General features: G+C 43.6%; 1 protein-coding gene across 3 annotated transcripts in view; it reads left to right on the forward strand.

The window, feature by feature from the left end:
- ASB5 (ankyrin repeat and SOCS box containing 5) overlaps nt 1-25,724 on the forward strand; it is a 70,409-nt gene that overhangs the window by 35,393 nt on the left and 9,292 nt on the right. The gene's annotated exons all lie outside the window — the stretch shown is intronic.

The raw sequence follows: 25,724 nt of genomic DNA on the forward strand, positions 1-25,724 counted from the left end.
TTCTTTCTTTGGCTGCACCGGGTCTTAGTCGCAGCGCGCGGGATCTAGTTCCCTGACCAGGGATCCAACCCAGGCCCCCTGCACTGGGAGCGTGGAGTCTTAACCACTGGACCACCAGGGACGTCCCTGGACCCCATTTCTTTAGTACCTGTTTAAGTTAGCAGAGTGGTAGGAATAATAAAAATAAGTAAAATTTTAAAAAATCTTGCTTTTGCCTATACACACAACTGGCTGCTCATACACAGGCAGCTAGAGGATTACAACAGGAGGAACGGTCTGTTTCAGCATCAGGAGCTCTCTTCTCTGTGGTTAAGGTAACAACAGGGGGAGAGAGAGCCGTAGCCCCCCAGGGTGGGGTGGGCCTCCTATTGGGATGCAGTTGGGTGAGGACAGACTGCCCGCAGGACACTGGGCCGCCCTGCCCGAGTGTATCGGACAACGCCTTGCCAGGCAAATTTGGGGCTGAAGCCAGTACCCCTGGGACTCTTGACTTTCTATGCTTTCTGCTCTAAGACCCACTTCTGCAAAAGCGTGTTCACGTGTCAGAAACACACATCAGTGTGGCCCCTCTTCACTTCTCATGACGAATGTCAAGCTAAAACAAACTAGCAGCTGCCAGCGCCTAAAGCTACCCTGAGCATGTGGTTAGTGGTGATAAAACTATTTGTGGCTAGAACTGCGGGGAGGAGATGCAGTACGTGTAAACTGCTGGGCCATGAAGCCCTTGTCCGTGGCGCAGATCAGATTTTCCTCCACGCGGCTGGCGTCCTCTGACTGGAGAACACGGGTTGCTAGTTTCATTCCTTGTATGGGTTTGTGGCCTTTTTAAAACTTCACGCTGGCATTTGGTAGAGCTAGAACAGTGTGGTAACAAAGTGGGTAAAGAGAAGGAAAGGACGAGAAAAGTGTCATTTATGAGAAGAGTAAACACTACCCCCGTTCTTGGTTACGCGCCAGGGGCTGTTCTAAACGTGTACAATTATAAACTCATTTAATCCTGACAAAAGTCTGACGACGTAGGTGCCATTGTTTATTAGATCTGTTTTCACCTCCCTTATTTTATGTTCACTGGTTTCGATTTGTCTGCCTGTGGTTAAGGAGCAAATGTCACACGTTGGAAAAGCACATGCAGGAAGCAGACAGTCTCCGTTCCAGTCTTGCTCTGCTGGTAACGCTCTGGGTTACTCTGAGGACACCCCCTACACTCTCAGCTTCAGTTTGTTTGTTTGTTTGGCTTTTTTCTTCAACTTCAGCTTCTCTATCTGAAAAATGGAGGAGTCGGGCAAGATCGGTGGGTTTGGGACCTTTTATTTTTAAGCCATTGACTGTGTGTGTGTGTGTGTGTGTGTGTGTGTGTGTGTGTGAGATTCTGGAAGCTCAAATTGTAAAGCTGCTGGAGCGGAAGCTGCATCGTTGGAAGAGAGAACCCATGTTCTACAGATGCACTCGAGGTAGCTCTGTTGAACTCATAGGGCTCTTTGAAGCCACGTGTAAATCACAGAAGTCGATGGTATCTGAAGTGCACTCTCTGCTCTGAAACACATAGCGTTAACTACTGGTGAATCCTTTTTGTTCCAGAGAAGCTTTTAGCACTCAGAACCCACGCTACTCTTTGTGAATTTGTCACCCCCGTGACGTCGCCTGCCTTATTCCAGAACACGTAGAATGTTCTCACCACCTGAGCTGCTCAGCACAAGTGTCGTGAGCCACTGAATACGTGTAACTGCAGTGACCTGAGAACAGTCCTGCACTCTTGCGGACAAGTTTTCGCTTTTTTACTTTAAGGATCACCCAAGGGCATTTGCTGCGTGCTGTTGGCAGTTTTGCCCTCGAGCCACGCTTGGGCACTGTTCCATCCTCCCCGCTGAGCCCACTTTCGGTGCTAAGAGAAAGTCGCCGGGTCATTTTGGGTGCTCTGTGAGCCCCGTGGAGGCGAACGGTAACCCCTTGCACACCTGCGAGAAGGTCTGAGGTCCCGCACCGCCCTCAGTCATGGAGCAGGTGCTCAGCAGATTTAGGCTGTCAGGGTGAGCAGGGAGGCCCCAAGAGTAAAGGACATCGGGGTAAGAAGAGCCAGGTGCTTCCTCGTCTCTTACTGGGGTGTTATGTTTTCTGCTAACCTCATCCTCTTATTTTAAAATCTTTTTGGCTGCCCTCTCTTTGTTAATTAGCATCTTCTTAATCAAAAACTAAACTACATCGGGAAACAAAATGAACAGAACTCATCTATAGAATTTAATAAAAGACTGTAAAGCAGAAACCTGTTTAACCACGACCCAAGTCAAGTAGAGCATCCTTGGAACCCCAGAAGCCCTCCAGGTAAACCTTTGTAACCACAACGCCCTCCCTAGGGGAACTAACTTTTATTGTAATCATTTTCTTGCCTTTCTTTCTGGTTTTCACTCCCCTGAATACATCCCAAATTGATAAGGTTTCATTTGGTCTGTTTTTGGATTTTTAAATATTTATTTATTTATTTTTGGCTGTGTTCGCTTCTGTGCGCGGGCTTTCTCTAGTTGCGGCGAGCGGGGGGCCACTCTTCATCGCGGTGCGCAGGCCTCTCCCTATCGCGGCCTCTCTTGTTGCGGAGCACAGGCTCCAGACGCGCAGGCTCAGTAGTTGTGGCTCACGGGCCCAGTTGCTCCGCGGCACGTGGGATCTTCCCAGACCAGGGCTCGAACCTGTGTCCCCTGCATTAGCAGGCAGATTCTCAACCACTGCGCCACCAGGGAAGCCCCTGGTTTGTTTTTAAATTTTATATAAGTTGAATCATCCGCTAAACACTCTCTCATAACTTGCTTTTTTTCACTAAATGATATGATAGGAAGATTTATCTATGTGTATATGAAGTTCACTCATGTTCAATGCTATAAATTCCATTCCCAATTTAGAGTAATTACGAATGGTACTGCTCTAAATGTCCAGTAGAAATAAGTTGGTGTAGCTCTAGGACTGGAATTGCCAGGTCAAACAGCATGAATATCTTGTTTTTTTACCTAGTGTTACACTGTTTTCCAACATGGTTGTAACTATAGGGACCCCAGCAGCATAGAAGAATTTGTGCTGCTTCTCATTGTCGCTAATATTTGGTATTGCCAGTATTCTTCATTTTTGCCGATCTAGCGAGCATGCAGGGCTATCTTATGTTTTAATTTCCATTTCTCTAATAACGCCATTTCCATGTTTCCTGGCCGTCCGTACTTGTCTTTTGTTGCTTGCCTGCCAAATAGTTTGCCAGCTGTTCAGCTGCACCATCTGCCCCTTTTTTGTGGATTTTTAGAAGTTATTTTTATATTCTAACAATTAGATAGAAAATGAAAAAAAAATAACTTGAAGGAGCTCCTTATAAATATCTTTTGTGGCTTGTCTTTTCACTTTTTATGGTTTTTCTTTTGGTGAACAGAAGTTCTTAATTTAAAAATAGTCAAATTTATAAATCTTTTCCATTTTGGTTAATATTTTGTGTGTAATTTATTTGTTACAATGCTGCTGTATGCCAAGATAATGAAAGTATTTTCCTGAATTCTCTTCTTGAAGCTTTCCTTTCCAGTTATCCACTTGGAATGGATTTTTGGAATGGTATGATTTACAGTTGCTGCAGAGCCACTCTGAATGAGTACAGGGCCTATCATGCCCGTCTGTTTATGGGCTTTCTTACTGCTTACGTTTCCCCAGGCCTAAACCACACTATATTGGTTTCTACAGCTTTACACTATGTCTTGATACCTGGTAGCGCTATATCTATTTTAGAAGCAACTTCTGTGATTCCCAAAACACTTGTTGAGTTTATTTTTGGAATTCACTTAACCTATCAGTCATTGATTTGAGAGAGAATTCACATCTTGGCAACACTTGACCTTCCAATGAATAAACATGATATGTTTTCCCATTTATATAGGTTTTCTTTAATGTCTCTCAGTATTGTTTTATTATTATCCCCTGAGAAGGTCTTACTTTTTTTTTTTTTGCGTTACGCGTACCTCTCACTGTTGCAGCCTCTCCCGTCGCGGAGCACAGGCTCCGGACGCGCAGGCTCAGCGGCCACGGCTCATGGGCCCAGCCGGTCCGCGGCACGTGGGATCTTCCCGGACCGGGGCACGAACCCGTGTCCCCTGCATCGGCAGGCGGACTCTCAACCACTGCGCCACCAGGGAAGCCCTCTTACATATTTTTTGTTTAATTTATTCCTGGGTACTGAATTGTTTTATGCTACTATAAATAGTATCTTGTTAGTTTCTTCATTTTCCACCTGTACGTTGTAGGCATAGAAATAACAATTAATTTTTGTATATTAATTTTATACCCAGAAACTTGTTAAACTCTCGTATTAATTCTAATAAAAATCTGTAGGTTCTGTGGGGTGTTTTAGGTAGAAAATCATATTATTTGTGAATAATGCCAGGTTTCTTTCTTTCTAATTGTCATACTACCATTTTTTAATTTCTTCTTCTTCCTTCAGTCTATGGATTAAAACCTTCAGCACAAAAATTAATTGACTATGATTCTGTTCTAGGTCTCCTTAAAGCTTGAGTCTGAATAAAATTTAAGGCACAGATAATGGTAAAAAATAAATACAATATATAACTTTCAGAGAAGAGCAGGAAACAGAATTATAAAATTAATCAAATCAAAAGAACTAAAGAAAGAGAACAAAGATACAGAAAAGGTGGAGAAAATACAAACTAATACAGGAAAAGTAAATCTAACTCTATTAGTAATTTAAATAAGTATAAATTGAGTTCTCTAAATATAATTTTCAGATGGAATTTTTTGAGTGGCGCTTCTAAAACATAAGGATTCAGAAAAGTTGAAAATAAAAGGATCGTGAGAGGTGTGCCTCAGGAAATAAAAGTTCTGTCACTATATTAATGTGAGATAAGTAAGAGTTTTAGGCAAAAAAAAAAAATTACTGGATGCCACTCACTATATAATGATAAACGGTTGAATCTACTGAGAAGCTGTAACAAGTCTGTGTGGTCACCCAGTAAAATGGCTTCAAAATAGAAAATTGAAAAACTGGCATAGCTACAAGGAGAAAGAGGAAACATTTTAATAGAATTATCTTAGCAATTGATGGATTAAGGAGACAAACACTGCTCACTATATAAACACACAGAAGAAATTTAAGAGGTAGCTCTTATTGGTAAATGGAACTCTAAATTCACGTTCTTTTCATGTAGCTTTTGAACGTTTACAAAAATTGAGCATACACAGGGCCACAAAGCATGTCTTAAGAAATTTCAGATGTCTGGTATTATACAGACCAGAGGTTGGCAAACGTTTTCTGTAGAGGATCAGAGAGTAGATATTTTAGTTTCTGTGTGTGTGATGTCGTCTCAGTTCTGCAGTTATAGTCTCAAAGCAAACATAGATGGTGTACAACAGAATGGGTTTTGCTCTGTTCCGATAACACTTTATTTACCAAAACAGATGGTAGGCCAGATGTGGTCCAGGAGCCATAGTTTGCTGATCTCTGATATAGAACATATCCATTCCTCTCAGTTAAATTAATGTAGAAATCATTAACAAAATGCAATGAGAAAAAAAATCTCATTATGTTTGGAGACTGAGAAAATATCTTTAAGTAACTCATAGGTCAAGCAATCAATATTATGAAAAGAGCAAAATCAACTTCCGCAGATGAAGGAAGAGAAGAATAAAGCTGCAAGTAAAAATTAACAAAGGAACTTTTTATCAACAAATTGTAAACAAAGCTAAAAAATCACCTGTTGAAAAACTAGTAATCAGTATGCCTCTGTCAGAACAGAGCTACAAATACACAGATGGAATCAGAGAACATGATAGCAGACGTTGCTGAAATTTTTATAATAAGTGGTTGTTATATAACAACTTAATGCCAATAATTTTGACTATTTGGATGAAATAGACAATTTCCTAAAACATATAACTTCTCAAAGCTGAGTTTTTTAAGAAATAAAGAACCTAAGTAGTCCGAAAATCACTAAGATAATCATTAGTTTTTAAACTTCCTCCGAAAAATCTCCAAGAGTAGATGATTTTACCAGTGGCTTCTACCAAGCACCACAGGTAGAAATATTTCTAATAGGTGAATCATGACAGTAGAGAAAACAAGAGACTAGCCTCTCTCGTCTCGTGGAGTCAGTGCCCTGTTACCTGTGGCGTCTTTGTGCGGTGTCACCTTAGTTATCCTGAACTGCTTCCCAGAACCCCCTCTCCTCTGTCGTTCTGCGTTGGGAGCAGCCAGAAGAAAACTATGTACGCAGTGAAGGGCCACCATCTTTACACGCTGACGTCCGCTGTGGACACCGGGCGCCACGGCTGCCGGCACGGGCCACCGCTCATCCAGGAGCATCCAGACCCACGGCTGCCGCAGCTCCCTCCCGACGGCCTCTCACGCGGTGAAGGGTGCCAGCTTCTCCTCGGGTCACCTGCATCTTGGAAGGTGGAGGAGGTGAGAGACCAACACCATCCAGGTTTTCTTCTGGGTTCCGGCACATCCTTGCCCTCCCCCACTTCACATTCAGCTCTCACTGCAGACCTCCAGCCAGACGGTCTACAGTAAAGTCAAGCCCAGCGTGCATGCAAAGACGACAGCCTTGCAGAGACTTCTTAACCCACAACTGCGGAAGGGCTCATTGGTATAAGAAACCCCTCGTTCTCTATATTATATTCAGAGGGATCGAAATTTAACTGATACATTACCAAAACTTGAGAAGGTCAGTATAAGGAAAACCAGAGGCTAATCTCACTCAGGAGTGTAGCTGCAAAAATCTTTAGTGAAATATCAGCAAACCAAAACTAGCATGAGAAATCATCTTTCTAAGAAATCTCTATGGTAAGGTTTCCTATTTTAAATAACATCCTGGCCCATAAATTGAGCAGAAAGATAACATCCTATTAGGAGATGCAACCTTGCTTTTGCAGAAGCACACAATCAAAGCTTCTAAAGTGGGGCTTCCCTGGTGGCGCAGCGGTTGAGGGTCCACCTGCCGATGCGGGGGACGCGGGTTCGTGCCCCGGTCCGGGAGGATCCCACGTGCCGCAGAGCGGCTGGGCCCGTGAGCCGTGGCCGCTGAGCCTGTGCGTCCGGAGCCTGTGCTCCGCAGCGGGAGAGGCCCGCGTACCGCAAAACAAAAAAAAAGCTGCTAAAGTTACCTTGGAACCATTTTGAAGCAGATCCCAAACGTCTCACTTGATCAATAAAGAGAAAATGGGTTGAACAATAGCCAGAATTAATGTAAGCAGGACAGGAAGTGACTATCACAGTACACAACGTACAGCAGCTCAGGCTAGGCCTTTAACCGCGGGGCGGCGGTGTTGGAAATGAATGTACACGGACATAACTAAGGGAATTCTTGCAGGGGGGATTAGCATGATGAGCTAACAGGTTGGTTTTCGCGCAGTTCCACATCAACATCTGAAAGCCCTGGGGTAATGGCAACGTTATGAAGGCACTTCTTCCAGTGTAAGACGTCATAGCGCGTTATTGCACATTTAAGAGCTGCCATCCGTTCTTTGTTCAGGGAAAGGCTTAGGTAACATTCACCTTGATCTGAATTCAATTCCACTCGGCAAACTTGGGGACTGTCCAGATCGTCTTGGCTTCCTCACCACTGGCAAAACCTTCCAGAACCAAGGGGCTGTTGATAAGGATATTTGAGAGACTTCCGTGCTTCCAGAATATTACTACCTCAAAATGTGTGGCTTCTTCCTTTTTAAAAAAATTTCCTCATTTCTCATATTTTTAGTGTTTCCTAAATTTTTGACTTTTACATGAAAATGGCTGGTCTGTTATGTATCAATGAGCATTTCTTTCTTTGCAACCAGTAGACTCACCTGTGACATAGGATGGATGTATTTTTGAGCCTGCAACTTTTCTACAGCAGTGTTTTCTGTTGCTTCATTTTCATGGGCTGTCTTTGTTTGGTTGTTTGTTTCGTTTTGTTTTGCTTATGAGGTAGCAAAGTCACATCTAGTATACCAGAAACTGTTTTATATACACCATAGTCACTAAACGACTAACGAACCATGAATATCTGTAGGGTTTACCAGTAACTGAAGTACTTGAGGGTTTTGAATTTGCTTTTCAACTTTGCCACTAGATAGAAAGACAAGATCTGATGTAGAAAGCATGAATGATGCATTTATATCTACATTATAAACTAGTAAGAATAATGCCATAAAAACTAACATTAATAGGGGGCTCACTGGCTACCAGGCATTGTTCTGATTTATGTATTAATTCATTTAATTCTCAGAGAAACCCTGCAAGGTAGGCTTGTTATCCCGTTTTCCATGTAAGGAAATTGAGGCACAAAGAAAGTAAGTAGCTTTCCCAAGGTAACAATTTTAGTATTCGGCTGAACTGGGAAACGAACCAGCTTTGGCAGTTGGATTGCAGAGCTGAGGCTCCTAATTAAGACACTAATAGTGGAACAAGTACTGTTGCCGAAATCCGGCCTCTGTGCACCGGTGCCGGGTTAAATCTCGGAGACAGAGTTTGGGGTGAAGTGGAAAGAAATAGCTTTATTGCTTTGCCAGGGGGAGGGGGCCACAGCGGGCTACCGCCCTCAAGACGGTGTGTCCCCCCTGGAGGGGTAGTGAGGGGTCTCGCAGTGTTCAAGGAGCAGGGCGTGGTCAGCTCGTGGACACTCTTCTGATTGGTTGGTGGTGACGTAATGGGGAATCAGCATCATCGCCTTCCGGCTCCATCCGGTCTGCGGTCTACGTGCTGGTTGGTGGGCAGCATGCGGTGAACTTCTTCCACCTGCTGGGAGTTTCGGTCTCTGCAAAACAGCTCAGAGGACGTGGCTCAGAGTGTTATCTACAGCCCTTGAGGAAGAGCTAAACGTCCTTGACTTTGTTCAGTGGCTAGAGTATTATTATTTTGTCTTGCTTGACTATTTTCCTTTCTTTCTGCGTTGTCTCGCTTCTCTGATGAGATTTATTCTTTGACCGAAGTTTTTCTACAGGCAAAAGGCAGGTGGAGGACACAGGTTGGGGTCTGTCCTTGGAAGACCTCGTAGGCACCTGCTCGGTTACAGTAGCTCCATTAGAAAGTGGCTCTCCTGACATCTATCAAATCAAATGTAGATAAATTGCTGATGTAAGTAAAATTGGTTAAAAAAAAAAGTCACATCAATGAGAGTTTAAAATCTTTTTTTCCTGTGTATTGTGATTTTAAAAATTAGGCTTTTTTTTTTTTTTTTTTTTTTTTTTTTTTTGCGGTATGCGGGCCTCTCACTGTTGTGGCCTCTCCCGTTGCGGAGCACAGGCTCCGGACGCACAGGCTCAGCAGCCATGGCTCACGGGCTTAGTTGCTCCGCGGCATGTGGGATCTTCCCGGACCAGGGCACGAACCCGTGTCTCCTGCATCGGCAGGCGGATTCTCAACCACTGCGCCATCAGGGAAGCCCAAAATTAGGCATTTTTAAATGCAATATATACTTTATTTTAAATATATGTTTAGCAGAAGTCTGAAAAATGTGGAGTCCTGCTTTCCAAAACAGAATCACTCTCTTTGGTTAGATCTTCCTTGTTTATTTTTTCTTTTACAATGGTATCTTTCATTTTGCTATTTTTCCAGTGATTTCATAGCTTACAGGCTAGCCAAGTGCTTTCAAAGATACCACGTTAAGAATAACAGCAACAGCAAAAATTGGTTTTTCCTTACTCGTCCACAAAGATCTGGGCTTCACAGACGTCTTCGTGATGGAAATATACCATCTGTGATAACGTCGTGTCCTCTTTATTGAGAATCACTGTTTACCACTTACGATTTATTAAACGTCGGTGAAAGTTGTACGCGTAAATCAGATAATTTATGGATATCTCTGGCAGTTAAGGGGCACTGCTGCAACCTTGCTGTGGGAATTTCTGAGTTTGGCATGACTTGAAGAGCCTTTGATTCCCAGACATACAAAGGCTGCTTAGGCAGTGATCGAGGTTCACGCAATTCTAAGATGCCTCTGTAGAGTTTAAGGTTAAAGTGGGCAGTGACCACCTTTTCACTTTGTGTTCCCAGGAAGTAGTACCTGGTAGGCACCTAATAAATATTGAATGAATGGGTGAGTGAACATCTCACTACCTTTATTCATTCATTACACAACCAGGAATTAATATACTTAGTTGTTAGAGTTTATGCTAGTCTCTCATGGCTTAAGCATTCAGGTATCTTGAATTTAAATTGTATTTTGTTACTTTCTTTCTACATACAGGGATTATTTGTGTCTCTTAAAAAATTGTTTGTGTCACTTGGTATAGTTTGAAATATTCCAAATTCAAAGGCATGTTTTATAACGTTATACAAGATGTTTTAAACGTTTTGAGATTTTAGCTCTCAAAATTAACAAATATTTGAGTTTGGTGGAAATCACCTGTAAGAACAGCTAAAGGAGAATGACTCCTCATAATTTAGTTTCCTGGACAATGGAGACAGGTATATTTTCCTCAATAGAAGCCCCTTACCATCTTGTTTCAGGATCTACCATGAGAACGTGTTTTGTGTGGACATATATATTATTATTTCAAACTATATTGAACTGGAAGTTTTTATTATGCTTATAGTTTTTTTCATCATCCCGCCCCAAAGTTGGTAACATTGGAAAGACCTTATATGACATTTATTCTCAAAGGCTTGTGCACACAAGCTAATAAAATATCCTTCATCACATGGTTTAGGCACCACCATTACATGTGTGGTTTTGTAATGATACCAACCGTATTTTCGTTAATTGGGATTTTTCAGGCCTCTGTGACCTCTCCTAACCACTCAGTTCCAGCTAAGACAGGAGCTGTCATGGACCACAAGATGTCACTATAGGTTTCCCAGCAACCTTTATACAAGAGGTAGATAACCTTTGAAACAAGGGTTAACTGCCAGGTAACAATCCCTCTGTTTTTCCCAAGAGACTTCTGTCAGGTTTGCCCTCAGACCCCATCTGCCCTCATTTCCCATCACTAGGCCAATAGATGTAGGTACTCATGTTTAGACAAAATAATAAAAAGTAAAATGGAGCAAGAACGGGGCTCAGAGATGATGCTTAAGAGTTATACGCACACGTGGCTTTGTAATGAAGCGCACAGCAAGGCAGCCACCAAGAACTGAGTAATGGCCTCTTCCAGACGGGACTTTGCAAGGCTGGAAATTTGGCATTTATAGGTAAAGGGGCTCTACCGCATCTTCGTGATGATTTAAGACGATGATTGTGTCTTGTACTTAGTGAACCCTTGGTAACAGAGAAAACAAGCTATCTTTTTTAGGGGGGACTCATGTTTTTTAAACAGACATTTAGAAAAGGGAGAGATCACTGATTTTTGCCCCAAGATAAAGGAGTTAATGGTTATATCAATTTAGGTATCGTTATAGAAGGCAGTTTACGAATTGAGTGGCTCTTTAGAAAATAAAAACTACTGACCTGTAGATGCTGATATATTGGAAGTACTGTTTTTGTGGGATTATGATATAGTAGTTATGATTGCAAAGAGTCTGCATCTTTTTTTTTTTTCACTGGGGTACAGCTGTTTTACAATGCTGAGTTAGTTTCTACTGTACAGCGGAGTGGAGTTCCCTGTGCTATACCGCGGGCTCTCATTAGTTACCTATTTTATACGTGTTAGTGTATATATGTTAGTCCCAATCTCCCAATTCACCGCACCCCCAGCCTCGCCCCTTGGTGTCCATACGTTTGTTCTCTACATCCGTGTCTCCATCTCTGCCTTGAGTCTGCATCTTTGAGAGATCTGTACTGAAATATTTATGGGTGGGACAATACGATGAGGTTTGCTTCAAAATGATCATAGGAATAGGGGTGGGGAGAGATGTGCGTTGGCTGGATATGAAACAAGACTCACCATCAGTTGGTAACTGTTAAACTGGGTGGTGGATGGCATATATGTCGGAAATATTCCATGGTCATAATGGGGGAAAGTGCCAACCCAGATGCAAGCAAGAGTCTGTTCATCCTGATCTTCTTATTCTGAGAGTGGAGGGGCTCCACGATCAAGTCCCCCAGCTCAGGCACACACCCTCAAAACTCTTTACCTATGCGTTATTCACTCGTGAGTTTACCTAAATACCACCTTTCGGGAGCAATGAGCTCCTGAAGTTTGTTACTGTGTAAACTAAAAATAAATAAATAAATTAAAAGCGTTTACTTTTTAAAAAATCTAATTTAATTTAATTTGTTTATACAGCAGGTTCTCATTAGTTACCTATTTTATACATATTAGTATATACGTGTCAATCCCAATCTCCCAGTTCATGCCCCCTCCCCCTCACCAGGATTTCCCGCCTTGGTGTGCATACATTTGTTCTCTACATCGGTGTCTCTATTTCCACCTTGCAAACTGGTTCTTCTCTCCCATTTTTCTAGATTCCACATATATGTGTTAATATACGATATTTGTTTTTCTCTTTCTGACTTACTTCACTCTGTATGACAGTCTCTAGGTCCATCCACGTCTCTACAAATGACCCAATTTCATTCCTTTTTATGGCTGAGTAATATTGCATTGTACATACATACCACATCTTCTTTATCCATTCCTCTGTCGATGGGCATTTAGGTTGCTTCCATGACCTGGCTATTGTAAATAGTGCTGCAATGAACATTGGGGTGCATGTGTCTTTTTGAATTACGGTTTTCTCTGGGTATATGCCCAGTAGTGGGATTGCTGGGTCGTATGGTAATTCTATTTTCAGTCTTTCAAGGAACCCCCATACTGTTCTCCATAGTGGCTGTATCAATTTACATTCCCACCAACAGCGCAAGAGGGTTCCCTTTTCTCCACACCCTCTCCAGCACTTGTTGTTTGTAGATTTTCTGATTGGTGTGAGGTGATACCTCATTGTAGTTTTGATTTCCATTTCTCTAATAATTAGTGATGTTGAGCAGCTTTTCATGTGCCTCTTGGCCATCTGTATGTCTTCTTTGGAGAAATGTCTATTTAAGAGTTGACATTTGTGTCCCAAATTTAGCTTTTAAAACTGTCGGAACATGATCTGTCTTCCTAGTATTTCAGAATGTCTTGAAAAGTTTATTCACACCTGTGACTTGTATGATTATGTAGATTTCTATCAGATTCCCTCTTAGATGTCAACTTTCCATTTTGAAGAATCTAAAAGTAATAAGGTTTCTCTCCTGTGGAAGTGCTCTGTCTTGCTGGTGATTTCCAGCGTCCTTCTTTGAAGCTTTTGCAACCTTAGTATCACTTTATCACGGAGGATTGGCAACCAGACTAAACATAGGTCCCCATGTTTTCAGATACACTAGCGATGTTGAAACGGGAATAAAATGGCTCCTGGGAATAGAATTACCCTGTTTCATTCCCCATGCCCTTCTTACAAGGGTTCAAACTTCATTTTAGCCTTTGTGGGTAGTAATAGCGTGCCATCTCCAACCTGTAGTCTATCTCAGATACTTTTACTGAGACATGTTCAGAGTTCTTTATCTTCTATGAGTTGATTTTTCTTATTGTTTTATCAATACCTTCTTTAAAGCTTCTGCCTACTCACAGAGCCTGATGATACCCTGCCGTTGATCTAATCCACTTTTTAATTTACACTAGGCAAGACGCTAGATGCTTCTATATGTCTGGAGATTTCACCATGAGTTCTTATTTATACAATCATAGATACCCAGCATTTAAATGATTCTGTGCCAAACATATTCACTTCACTGTGCATATTTTAATGAAATCATACAGCTATGCATAATCGATGCAATCTTTCGTCCCTTATTTTCTCCAGTAAATAGACTGAAACATTTTCTTTCAATTCCATAGAGTCACTTTAGAAAACTACTTATACTTTTGATGTATTTAAAATTTTTGGAAGAAGTAACTGTGATCTCCCTGATCCACCTGATTATTTATGTGACTTATTATATGTGTTCTGCAGGCCGCACATACCTCAGTTAACTAAGTATGTGGTTATGGTCAAACGCAATGGCTTCTCTTCCCCCCACCTCGCTGCACTGGAAATTTGCTTATTACCCCCCAGGGACTATAGAAAGCCTTCTTAAAGTATTCTCGGGAATTCCCTATGCAAATTACATTTTAAACTAATTCGTTTTTGACTGCCCATTGTAAGAGGTGCAGGGGTGGACCTGTTGAATAACAGGTGTATGTACTCAGAGTACACAACATAGTGTAGGAGACAGACATAGGAAGAGGCCATTAGAAGACCAGAGGTCCAAGATTGTTAAGACCAAAAATGTCACAATTCTTATAAGAAAGCATCCCATGTTTATTTTATAATAACAAAAGAAAAGTGCAAAGCCAAAACGTCAAAAGTTTAAAATTGAAATTTCTTTTAGAGACAAAAATTAGTATTTACTTTCACTGTATGGCTTGTGTAGGTCCTTGCACCCCCCTTATGGGTACCAGTGAGGGCAGGGAGCCCAGTGGCTCATGATAACTGGCTCCTGTAAATATGCTGGACTCCATAAGCCCCCTCCTGGACTAGCTTTAAGGTTTTCTCACCACCTAGGAATGTTCCCCCCATACAAATAGCCTCGGCTAAGCTGACCCCAAGTTCCAGGTTTACTGGGAGTGGCTGGCCTCCTTGGTGGTGATATAATACGCCCAAAGCTCGCATACCACCCTACCCTTTCGTGTTAGTCCTAGACTCTGAGTCAAAGGATGCTAGAGCCAGAAAATAACCATCTTCTCCAAGCTCCTCATTTTATAGAAAAGGAAACTGAGTTATCATTGTGCTATCTGCCGCAGCCACATAGCTCCAAGGATTAGAAATCAGTCCAAGATAAGGAAAAACTATTCCTGGTATTCATTCGTGGTAACTTTGAAGTAAATATCGGCAATGAAATGCAACAGCAGATGTGAACAGGGGAAAATTATCTTACTCATGAGATGTGTTTGTCTCTTACCCAGCTTGTTATAAGAAGGCAGTACCCCCAATAATTATTTTTTCTGTGTATACCAACAGAAGGTAGACCCTGGTAATAGTGATTGAAAACTATAGATAATAGAATCTGTGACCCGTTTTCACCTAGACCACTCTCAGTAGGTTAATACCCTGTAACAGGATCAGCAGCTCAGTTAATCCTTGGTGCCCTGTCATGGCTCAGCCGCTGCTCTTGACTCAGTCACGGACCACGTTCCTTGTTCAGTTTTACGCACCAGCAAAAAATACCAGGCACATGTTCGGTTTTTCCTCTCTTCTCTCCAGCTACCCTTTCCTCTGCCTTTTAGGGTGAAAAATCTCAGCTGTACTTAAATTGACTGCTGACGTCTTTTGGTCCAGAAATGACCTCCAGGAAAAATCACAATAGAGAGCTATGCCTATATAAATAGGGAGACTGTGGTTTTGTACGGAAGCCAATTCTAAACTTGGATCCTTACAAGATGGAAGCATGAGCTAGCTACCAGCTGACCCTAAGGCACATACACTATTTATTTCTGAGGAGGGAGGACACTGACTCTCTGGTCACCGGCCACGATGGAGCTTTCTGGCGGCAACGTGTTTATTGCTGTCATCGGCGGGCGATTCTACATTGGATTGATTTGTATCAATAGATATTTCAAATAGGCTCTCATGTTTTAAAGACAGGGCTCAGCTTCTATTCTGTTTCCGACTAGGAAAGGCAATCTAACACGTTTTTACTTTCGGTGTCACTCAGGTAGTTAAATACTCAGCTGGCAGCAGCCGAGTTGCCACTTTAAAAATAGCGAAGCTACTGCCTTTCTGACCCAGTCCTACCCCTACGCGTCCTGCTCCCGTGTTTCTGAATCGAGTTCAGTGTGGAGGCCATCTTCCAGTCAGCACACAGGAATCTCTGTGAAAGCCCAAAGGGAAGGGAAAAAGGAGTTCGAAATCCAGCCGCTGACCTTTCCGTTCTGGCTGGAGCCCTTGCGCTGGGACATCTGCTTGTCTGGGCGGAGGCGTCGTCGCGCTATGCCCACAGACAGTGCTGTTGAAGGCAACCGCGTTAAGCAGACCCTCCCGAAAAGAAGGCTAGCGAGCGTAGAAGGATGCTCTTCTAAGCGAAAAGCTAGCTGGGGTATTCTGACCAGTCAAGGTTAGTAGAGCAGCCATTGCAAGTCTGTCGGTGTCCTGAAATAAACGATATGGACCTGTTTTTGCAAATACTAACTTGAAGCTGTGGATGCTTTCCCGAATGCGGACTCTGACATGTAAACGTGCAGCACGGCAAAGGGCTGCACTGTATCTTCACCTTGTAGCGCGTGGAAAATGCACCCGTGGACTCTTCCTTATGGCTGTGCAGTGAACACGCCGGGTGGTTTACCTTTCCGGTTCAGCGGGTGTTTCTAAGTTGATGTGGGAACAAGGAAAGCTGCTATTAAGCGGGAAAAGACTGTTGCCAAGCAACTAAATCTGGAAATTTCGAATCATTTCTATTGAACCATACAGTAGGGGGGTGATGAAGGCAAGAAAATGAATAGAACCACTTCCTTAAAGTGCCGTGGTGCGAAGCTTTTAATTTTAACACTAGAAAAATAGGAAAGCTGTCGAGGAGATGAGCACAGCACCAAAGAGCAGCTGTGTGAGGAGATTCTTTTTTGAAAGAATAAGTGTCAACTTTTGTAGAACATCGGTACGGTCGATGACAGACTTAAAGGTTGGAAAGACAGGTTTCGGCATAAAAGTGACCCCCTACTCCCCACAGTGTAAGAGCTGTATTTACTAGCTAATGGTTGGGGCCTGATGAATATTACTTAGAAATTGTTACAAATTTAGAAAACATGCAAAACAAATTTTTAAGTAGGATAAAACACTCTCATTTCTTTAAAAGACCGAGAAAGCAACCTGATTCTTCCCCTCACCCCTGACCCCAAAGTACATTTCCTTTTAATTTCTCTTTAACATTAAGATGGTCAATAAAGATTAAGAACAGATTAGCTTGGTTGAGAATATGCTCATATTCAAAGGCTTTTTTTCCTTAGTTAAAAAAAAGAACAAATTAGCATAGATAAAAAGCAGTTGACTACAAAGACAAGTTAATGGCTCAACAAGTGTTTACTGAGGACTTACTAGTTCTGGGCACTGTGCCGGCTGCAGGGAAGCAGTAATAAATAGTCTCGGCATTCTCAGACTCTTTAAGGATCCAGGAGGAATGCAGGCAATGATCATAGAACAAAGATTATTCTGGCATTTCCTACGTGAAGAGTCAGTTATCTAAATACATGCTTGACCAGAGCAACAGAGTTGAATACTGTGGTAAAAAATTTTAAATTAAGTAAACTCATTCACCTGGATGAGCCTCACACATCTTCACTGAAGATAGACTCCAGAAGTTGAAAATAAGCTCTAAAATTATGTTTAAAATCTAATTTTAGGTAAAGGAGGTGTAGTTTTACACAATCCTCTTTGACACAGCTTAAATATATTGAAAATAGAACAAAAAAAGAAATGGTCCATGGTTCAATTTTTAAAAAAAGGAGGGCTTCCCTGGTGGCGCAGTGGTTGAGGGTCCGCCTGCCGATGCAGGGGACGCGGGTTCGTGCCCCGGTCCGGGAGGATCCCACGTGCCGCGGAGCGGCTGGGCCCGTGAGCCATGGCCGCTGAGCCTGCGCGTCCGGAGCCTGTGCTCCGCGACGGGAGAGGCCACAGCAGCGAGAGGCCCACGTACCGCAAAAAAATAATAATACTAATAATTAAAAAAAGAGAAGCTATCTTCAAGCCACTTCTCCTATTTGGACTTAATCAGCCCCTGGAAGCTGGGCGGGAAAAACAAGAACCAAAGCACAGATACACCTCAACAAGTTACTGTGCGATATGCAAAAGAGAATTGAGTTGGGGGGAAGATGATAGAAAAAGGAAGGAAAAGCAATTGTTTGGAGGAACACGCACAAGCGTCCAGTTTAGCTTAAATGAGGGCATGTGAAGGTCGGTGGTAGAACAATAAACAAAGGGGAAGATCTAATCCATATTGTAGGTAACCTTTAATTCCAGGATCAGAATGTTAGACTATATCCAGTGGGGGACAGGGGGCAGCAACGTTTTTGAGCCTGAGGACGACAAGATTCCAGAGGGGTTTTCAGGGCAGCCACGTGCTGCCGTGAAGACGGAGCATGTGTGCCCAGAGCAGGGGGGCGTAGCTTCCCCAGGAGACGGGCGCCTTTTTCAGTTTCCCAAAAGGCAGTCTGTGGGCTAGCTAGCCAGAACCCTAGGCGCTTTGGGAGGTTGGATTCTGTGGCAGCATTCAGGCCAGAGTGGTGAGATAGAGACTGGTGTCAGGAAAACCATCTGGGAGGGTAGAGTCCAAACTGACTTCAGGGGGACGCAGACCATTCTTCCTTCGTCTCTGTGTATCTCCGGCGTCCAGAAGGGTCCAAATTGCCTGGGAGATAGATCCCCATTGGATGAGCGAGTAAATGGTGGATGAATGTGAGGCACGAGACTGCGGCTTGAGGACGAGCTCTGGGGCGCGTGGGTGGGGCCAGCGAGACGCCTGGCACAGTTTACGAACCGGTGAATCCGGCAGTCAGAGCGCCGCGGCTCTAAAGCGCGTCGACGGCTCACGTGACTCTGCACATGCGCCTCCATCAGTAGATGTCATTACGTGGCAGGCGCTGGGGATGCGGCAGTGGGCAAACTGCAGCAAGTGCCGATTTCTAGGATCTGGTAATAAGTGCTACGAAGGAAGACACAGCAGGGAAACGAGACAGAAAGAGTGCTGGAGAGGGGGCGGGGAGGACCTTCTCATAGTCGAGGAAGGGCGGTCCCGTGAGGCGCTGCCAGTGGAGAACAGAAGTCAGCGATAAGCCGCGCGCGTGTGTGTGTGCGTGCGTGTGCGTGTGCATGCGTGTGTGTGCGTGCGCGTGTGTGTGCGTGTGTGTGTCTCAGAAAGAAGCCCCGCAGGCAGAGTCGACAGAAGCACAGATGGTCTGTTTGTTCAGGGTGGCCCAACTAGGGCCACGGATACAGAGGATGTGTGGACACACCCTCGTAGGTCATAAGTTCCTTGGAGTTTACTCTGGGTGAGAAAGGAAGCCGTCGGAGTCCTTCTGGCTTTACAAGGATCCTTGTGTCAAGGACAGACTGTTGGAAGCGCGTGGGCGGAACCACACAGACCAGTCAGGAGGCTTTCGCAGTAAGTCAGGCGAGGGTATGGTGGCTTGGGCTAGGGGAGTAGCAGTGGAGGCTGTGAGATAATAGTCGAAGCTGGGTTATATTTGAATGGTCAAGGCAAAGGGACTTACGGGTGTTTGCCTGTGGGGTGTGAGAAATAGAGACAAATTCAGGATTACACAAAGGCTTTTGGTCTTGAAGTACCTGGACGATAGAGTTGCCATTTACTGATAGGGAGCAGGTTTGGAAGGATCACAGCCAGAGTTCAGTCTGGGGCATGTGAAGTTGCATTGTCTATTTCGATATCTAAGCGGAGAGGCCGAAGAGCCAGCTGGAGATACACGTCTTGAATTTAGAGGAGAGAGCTGGTCTGGAGATACAAATTTGGGGTGGTCACAATGTAGATAATATTTGTATCCGTGGGACTAGAAGAGGTCCCCCCAGGAGTGAGTGTAGATTGACGCAAGGACCGAGCTTGGAATGAGGGTCCGTGAAAAAGAAAAGACTACAAAGAAGTACCTCGTTTACTAATAACTGCCTCCCTGCAAAAAAGCACAGGAAATAGTCAATACCTATGAAGTTCCCCTGAAAACTGTTGTACTTAAATTGAAGACCATATTATTAGTGCCAGGGGGCAGGAGGAAAGCTAACACTGTTTAAAGTAGTTCTCTCTTTTTGAGAGAAAGGTGATGAATTTGCTTTTAGAAATGTCTTGAGATGCCAGCAAAGTATCTATGTGAATGTCCTGAAGTCAATTTTGTAATGTGTCAGTGAAATTTGTAGGGGAGTCCGGGTAAGAGCTATAGTTTGGAGAGCTACCCCTATGCATGTGATAATTGTCTCTGAATTTTGACCATTTCCTATCCATTTATATCTCCTACAGATATATGTAAGAGGAATAAGATGAGCTAAAGCTTTGTTATCTTAAATAAGGTGAATTACTCTATCTCCTGTTGAGAAGATGTAGTAAAAAGCTCACGGGACAGATAGACGGAGGTACCTGTTTAATATAGAATTAGGTGTGTCACATTTCAAGTGTGTTTAGTACAAATGTGCTAAGTACTTTCACGTTCATTACAGCCCTATGATGGAGATAGAATTATCCTTCCCTTTATGGCTGAGAAAACTGAGGTTCAAAAGGTGAAATAACTACCAGAGCTCCCCTAACTAGTGTCTGTGCTGGACTCTGAACTCAGGTCTCTGTGATGAGGCCGGGCAGGCCGTGTCTGCAGCGCCCGTGGTCACTAAGGCTTCATTGGGATGACGGAGTTACCCCTCCCAAGGGCAGCACGAGCTTCTAAAAAGCGTCTTACGTAGTCTTTCTCTCTTGATTTTGGATATCCATGGGGGAAACCACTATCTTCACTCTGCTGAAAATTTAGTCTTTTTTCCTGAGATAAACCACAGCGGTGCTTTCACTTATCTGTGGTTTTTTTCCTGTTCGGGCCCGTGCCCTGCCTTCTTATAAGATCAGGAGGGCCCCTAGGCCGCGAGCAGGCAGTCAGTGAGAGGTGCAAGTCCGTACATATACCTGGAGTTCCCGGGGCACAGAGCTCGCTCGCTCTGGCGGTTTCAGACTCGGACTAGCACTGTTCTTAGGAGATGAAAGACAGGCGCATGTTCTGAGAATGGAAAGACAAGGACGGTCGTCTCAGTCTCTAAAGAGACTGGTTTTGGCAACATGTCGCTTCCCCACTAATCAACCACGTCCTCCAGGATTTATGTGGCTCTATTAATCTGCTAAACAGAAAAGTACACGGTAAGGGTCAGTAAATCCCTGGTGATTTTAAAAGTATTTTATAAACTTGTGAACAGGGATGGGTCAGATGTTGTTGAACCTGAAGCGTAGCCACATCTCTGGATCTCCTTTAAGACAAACAACGTGAAACTGCACATACAGAGCCTCAGGAAATGGCCGTGAAAGTGATGGGTTCTGAACTTCACGGTAAATCCAGGCCCCTCATGAGGAGGATTGTTGATTTAAGATCGACAGTCTGTCAAGTGTATTAACGTTTTGCCCTCGGATTCGTATATGAAGATGTCGTTGCTCTTTGCCTCTCCTTGTAAAGTCCCCTATTTGAGATAACTGTCCGGACTTTAATGTTTGGGGCCACTGAGGAGAACTGGGTGTGGCCCAAGCCCAGAGCGCCGTCTGCAACGCCGCTAAGCGCCGTCTGCAACGGCGCTAAGCCTGCTTTCCCGCGAGCCTCGCTTCCACTTCTGCGGACGGGACCGGGATGGCGAGAAGGCAAAGACTTTGGGAAAACTAAAATGGTTTCATCATAGCCCGGAGCAGAGATCTAAGTGTAATGTTTGCATTTCATTGCACAGCACTTACTGTAAGGAGAAAACAAAACGAGTTAGGAACAGCCATAAGAAAAGGCAATTTTGAAAAGAAATCAGATTTTTCAAAAGCTGTTTTTCTTTTTGGAGGTAGGTGAAAGGTCATGTTACAAGGCGCTTAGAGCTCCATAAAATGGCCGAACGGAGCTAGCACATGGCAAGTGATTTTTGTTGTTGCTGTCAATGCTGATGAAAAAAAGACATGAGTTGGATTTACCTCAACAGTGGCTGGCTTGAAGTGCCCTGGGGAGATGGTGATTTAGGTATGGTGCAGGCCCCCAGCACTCTGTAAATACCTAAGAACGTAAATGTTTTGCTCTGGTAAGACAATGTTTACAGAACAGGGCAGGCTCTCTCCCTGTAAATGATATACCAGATGCCTGGGAGCCGGTGTTGTTTCTAAATATAGGCGGTCACCTCCACTGTTGCTGCAGTGAGACGGTAACCCCGGTAACCGTAGACATTAGATTAGCTGGTGAAAGTACAGATATTTTGTAAAACAATTTTCACACTGAATGATTTATCCTAAGGAGTTAAACTGAACATTTTTTAAACATCTTAGATACCCAATTTAAAGTCTAACAAGATTGTAAAGTTTAAAAGTTGCTGCAAATGAAGATGTTTATCTTCTGTTTGGTCTTGAGAAAGCTTATAAACCTTTCTACTATAAAGCATATCTGCGTTGAAAGGTAAGATATTTAATATTGAACGCATTTGAATGGAAATTTGCAGTTGCTAAATTTCAGATATTGAAAGGGAGAAACAGGGTGAAGGTTTAGTTCAGAGCGGACACTGGAGCATGATGTATCCTTTGATTCTCACATGTTACCAGATTAATTATAGAAATTCATCTGAGGAATTATAAGGAAGAAAATGAGACGGGGGGTGCTTGGGAGTTAAGCAAGCAGAATTCAAAACAAAAACTTTTTTATTTTCATTGATCTCAAGCATGTGCTATAAATTACTCCTTTAATGGACTGACATGACTTTATTTCGTATAGCTTACTTAGGAAAGAAGAATACAGCAGCAGTGTTGACTGTTGACTTTAAAACATTGATAAATCATTCAATCGCTTTATACGGTTTATTTAATTAAGCTGCTAGCACTGAAAATCATTTTGGTCAATAGATGCTGTCATCTATGGCTTGAGTTTCCCTAATTTTGGAGAAAAAAGGATTGTTCCTTAAAATTCATATTAAAATGGCCCCTGTTACTCAGTTCGTATTTGACAAAGAATGCTAGGTGTTATTTGTGCATTTACACGGCAGGCACGCACTGGGCGCGCTCGCTGCTAATCCACCCTCAGTCCTGTCTCATAGGCAGTGTTTCTCCTGTTTCATGAACAGTCTGCCTCGCAGAGCGGTTAGGTGCTTCCCGAAGGCCACCGCCCCAAGCTGGGCTGCAAGGCCAGGCCTCCCCGGCCCCTCAGTCCTTTTCCTCCGTGAACTTCTGGGCTCCAGCCCGCACCTGGCTTCTCACTTCCTTCTGCTTTCCATTTCCTTCTCCTCCTCCTCTGCTCCTGCCTACCCCCTTCTTTAAGGCACAACAGGCAACGGGTCCTGTTTAGGGCAGGTGAGCAGAGCTGAGTTCACCCCAGGAAGCAACAGGGCGGTGGCTCTTAGAAGCCTGGTCCCTGCCTTATGGGCCAAGGGAGCCCTCATGCAACACTGTGTGTTCTCGGGGCTTCTCTCACTGACCGCCGTCCGCCCTCTCCTGCGGGCTGTGGACACTTAACTCCTTGTTCATGCCAGTGAGGTCATATGAAGAGAGCTAATAGCAAATGCACGTGCAGTTTGCTTTCTTCCACCATAAGGGACTTGGGTCTTGGTGATGAGAAAGATGACACCGAGTGGGGACAGAAGGCTATGTGACAGTCTTGGGGGGGAGCCCCGGTGTGACGGGACGGCAGACTCAGCGAATACTTGCACTTCTTTATGTGGGCCCTGGAGTGGCCTGCTTTCTGGATGGCCCCTTTCCTGCTTTTCTCTCTCTTTTGAACATCTGCAAGCAATGCTGGAATGGTTCCGAAGACTAATGCAGTCGTTTCGGTGGAACAACTGTATGCAAAACAGGAATATCTAGTAGCCTCAGCTGCAAATATTGTTAGTTTTGCCGCCCCTGAAATGTCTTCATGACGTACTAGAAAGAAGTAAGTCCAACGTGAATCCAAATGGCCACTTCTATGGGCTTTTCCCAGTCCCAGCGTCCGGTTAATTGCTGCATTAGCCAGCGACAGCGAGTTCAGCCGATACAGCTTTCAGAGGGGAATGAAGGATATAGTGAAATGTGTTAACCCATAATTATACAGGAGGGAGCACAGGATCATTATAAATATTATAAACGAATAGTTTACTTCAAACATATATTTAAGCGTTGATTACTTAAAACCTTATTAATTTACTACTGCTCTGCTGACTAAACTGAATATAGAGGTTTCATACATGCAGTCTGTTTGGAAAGTTAACATTATAATTTTCTTACTTAAATAGTCGCAGTGAAAACTGATATATGTTCTGAAGTCCTCTAGAGTTTCACACTGCAGTCAAGTTGTTTAATGATGAAACGAACAGATGTGTACAATTTCTAAAGCACTGAATATTATCTTCGTAGGGGGAACTTGAAACACAGTTGTTCCCCCAAAGCATATTATTTATGATGGTGACTTTTGCATTTTATTTAGTGAGGACATAATGTTTCAATTTCTTATAAATTATTATTTTGCCGCCAAATTTTGTCCTATCAACAAATATTTACTGGGGTGCATTAATTCAATTCTGCTTTTAATAAAGCACAGGAGTTGCCTACTGGCAAGAAATAATACACAAAAACGAGTAACAGTGACTCTTTGGTCAGTTGAGAATTCTACGATCTGGCTGTTGGCTTTATTAATCTCCTGGATAAGCAGGAAATACTGCTCGATGGAAAGACCAGACAACGGCAGTGCCGTGTAACTAGGGGCATCAGCGCTGGAGTTGGACTCTGTGACTCGTTTTAAATGTTATCACTTCTTCTACAGCTCTCATTTCCTCAACTTTAAAACAGAAATATTAATTATTTATTAATACATTATTATTAATTAATGTACCTCAAAGAGCTGTGAGAACTAAATGAGATTCATACACACTGCTTAGACCAGTATCATGCACGTAGTAAACACTATTCAACATCAGCTGTGATTTCCGTCACTCGAAAATCAGCCGTAAGGAAAAGAAAGATTCGTATTTTCAATAATACCCCATACTATCATTGGATATAAAAAGACTGATGGGGCTTCCCTGGTGGCGCAGTGGTTGAGAGTCCGCCTGCTGACGCGGGGGACGCGGGTTCGTGCCCCGGTCCGGGAAGATCCCACGTGCCGCGGGGCGGCTGGGCCCGTGAGCCGTGGCCGCTGAGCCTGCGCGTCCGGAGCCTGCGCTCCGCAGCGGGAGAGGCCGCAACGGTGAGAGGCCCGCGTACCGCAAAACAAACAAAAAAGACTGATGATTTTCAGTTGACTTCTGCCCTCTGTACTGGGTTCACTGGGTCATTTCATTAACCTTGTGATATCTGTCGCACATTTTAGCCAGCAGAATTGTTTGGACCTCACTTGTGGCAAAGTTCTACTGTAAGAGCATCATACAGAAGCACAGGTATATGCCTGGGCATTTTCAGAGGTGCGGAGTGTAGGAATAATGAAGTGGTCTCTAAAAGTACAGCACCCTACTATGTTTCCAGTCATTTTCCTGACCTATACAAGCAAGCTTTACACATGCTTTTCATGAAATTTATGTTTCTGACCCAACAGCTAAGTGACTTTATTTAAATTGCACTAGGACTGATCAGCAGTTTATTTTTTTAAATTATTTATATTTATTGCATCCTATGGATCCACAAAAAGGGTACTAGACAAGGACACAGGTATTCGCAAACCATCACATTACATCGGGAAGATTTTCCGTCTTGTCGGCATTGCTTTACTTTATCAGCCGATGATACCCTGTGAGTATTTTTCTGATTTGTATAGTCTGTGTGTTTAATCGCTCTAAGGTGATCTCCCATGTCCATTAAATAAAACTGACAATGCTGGTCTTGCCAACAAGAAAATCACTGAGCACCAACCCAGTATCTTACAAAGTCACGTGGGTGGACCACGGCGGGGGAGGGCTGGGAGGGGCAGGTGCTGGCTGGGTGCTGAGAGGGGCCTGGGAGAGAAGGAAAGGGGGCTTCTACATGGGAGGGCACTGATTTTCCTAATGGGGAGGTGCCAAAGGCCTGTCAGAAGAGGGGTCACGGGGCGCATGGCAGGTCAGGGCTTTATCCACCGGGGCACAGGTCTGGAGGCTTTGGTACCTCCATCTTCCACTG

The sequence above is a fragment of the Kogia breviceps genome, chromosome 20 (genome assembly GCF_026419965.1).
Source record: "Kogia breviceps isolate mKogBre1 chromosome 20, mKogBre1 haplotype 1, whole genome shotgun sequence".
In the NCBI taxonomy this organism is placed as follows: Eukaryota; Metazoa; Chordata; class Mammalia; order Artiodactyla; family Physeteridae; genus Kogia; species Kogia breviceps.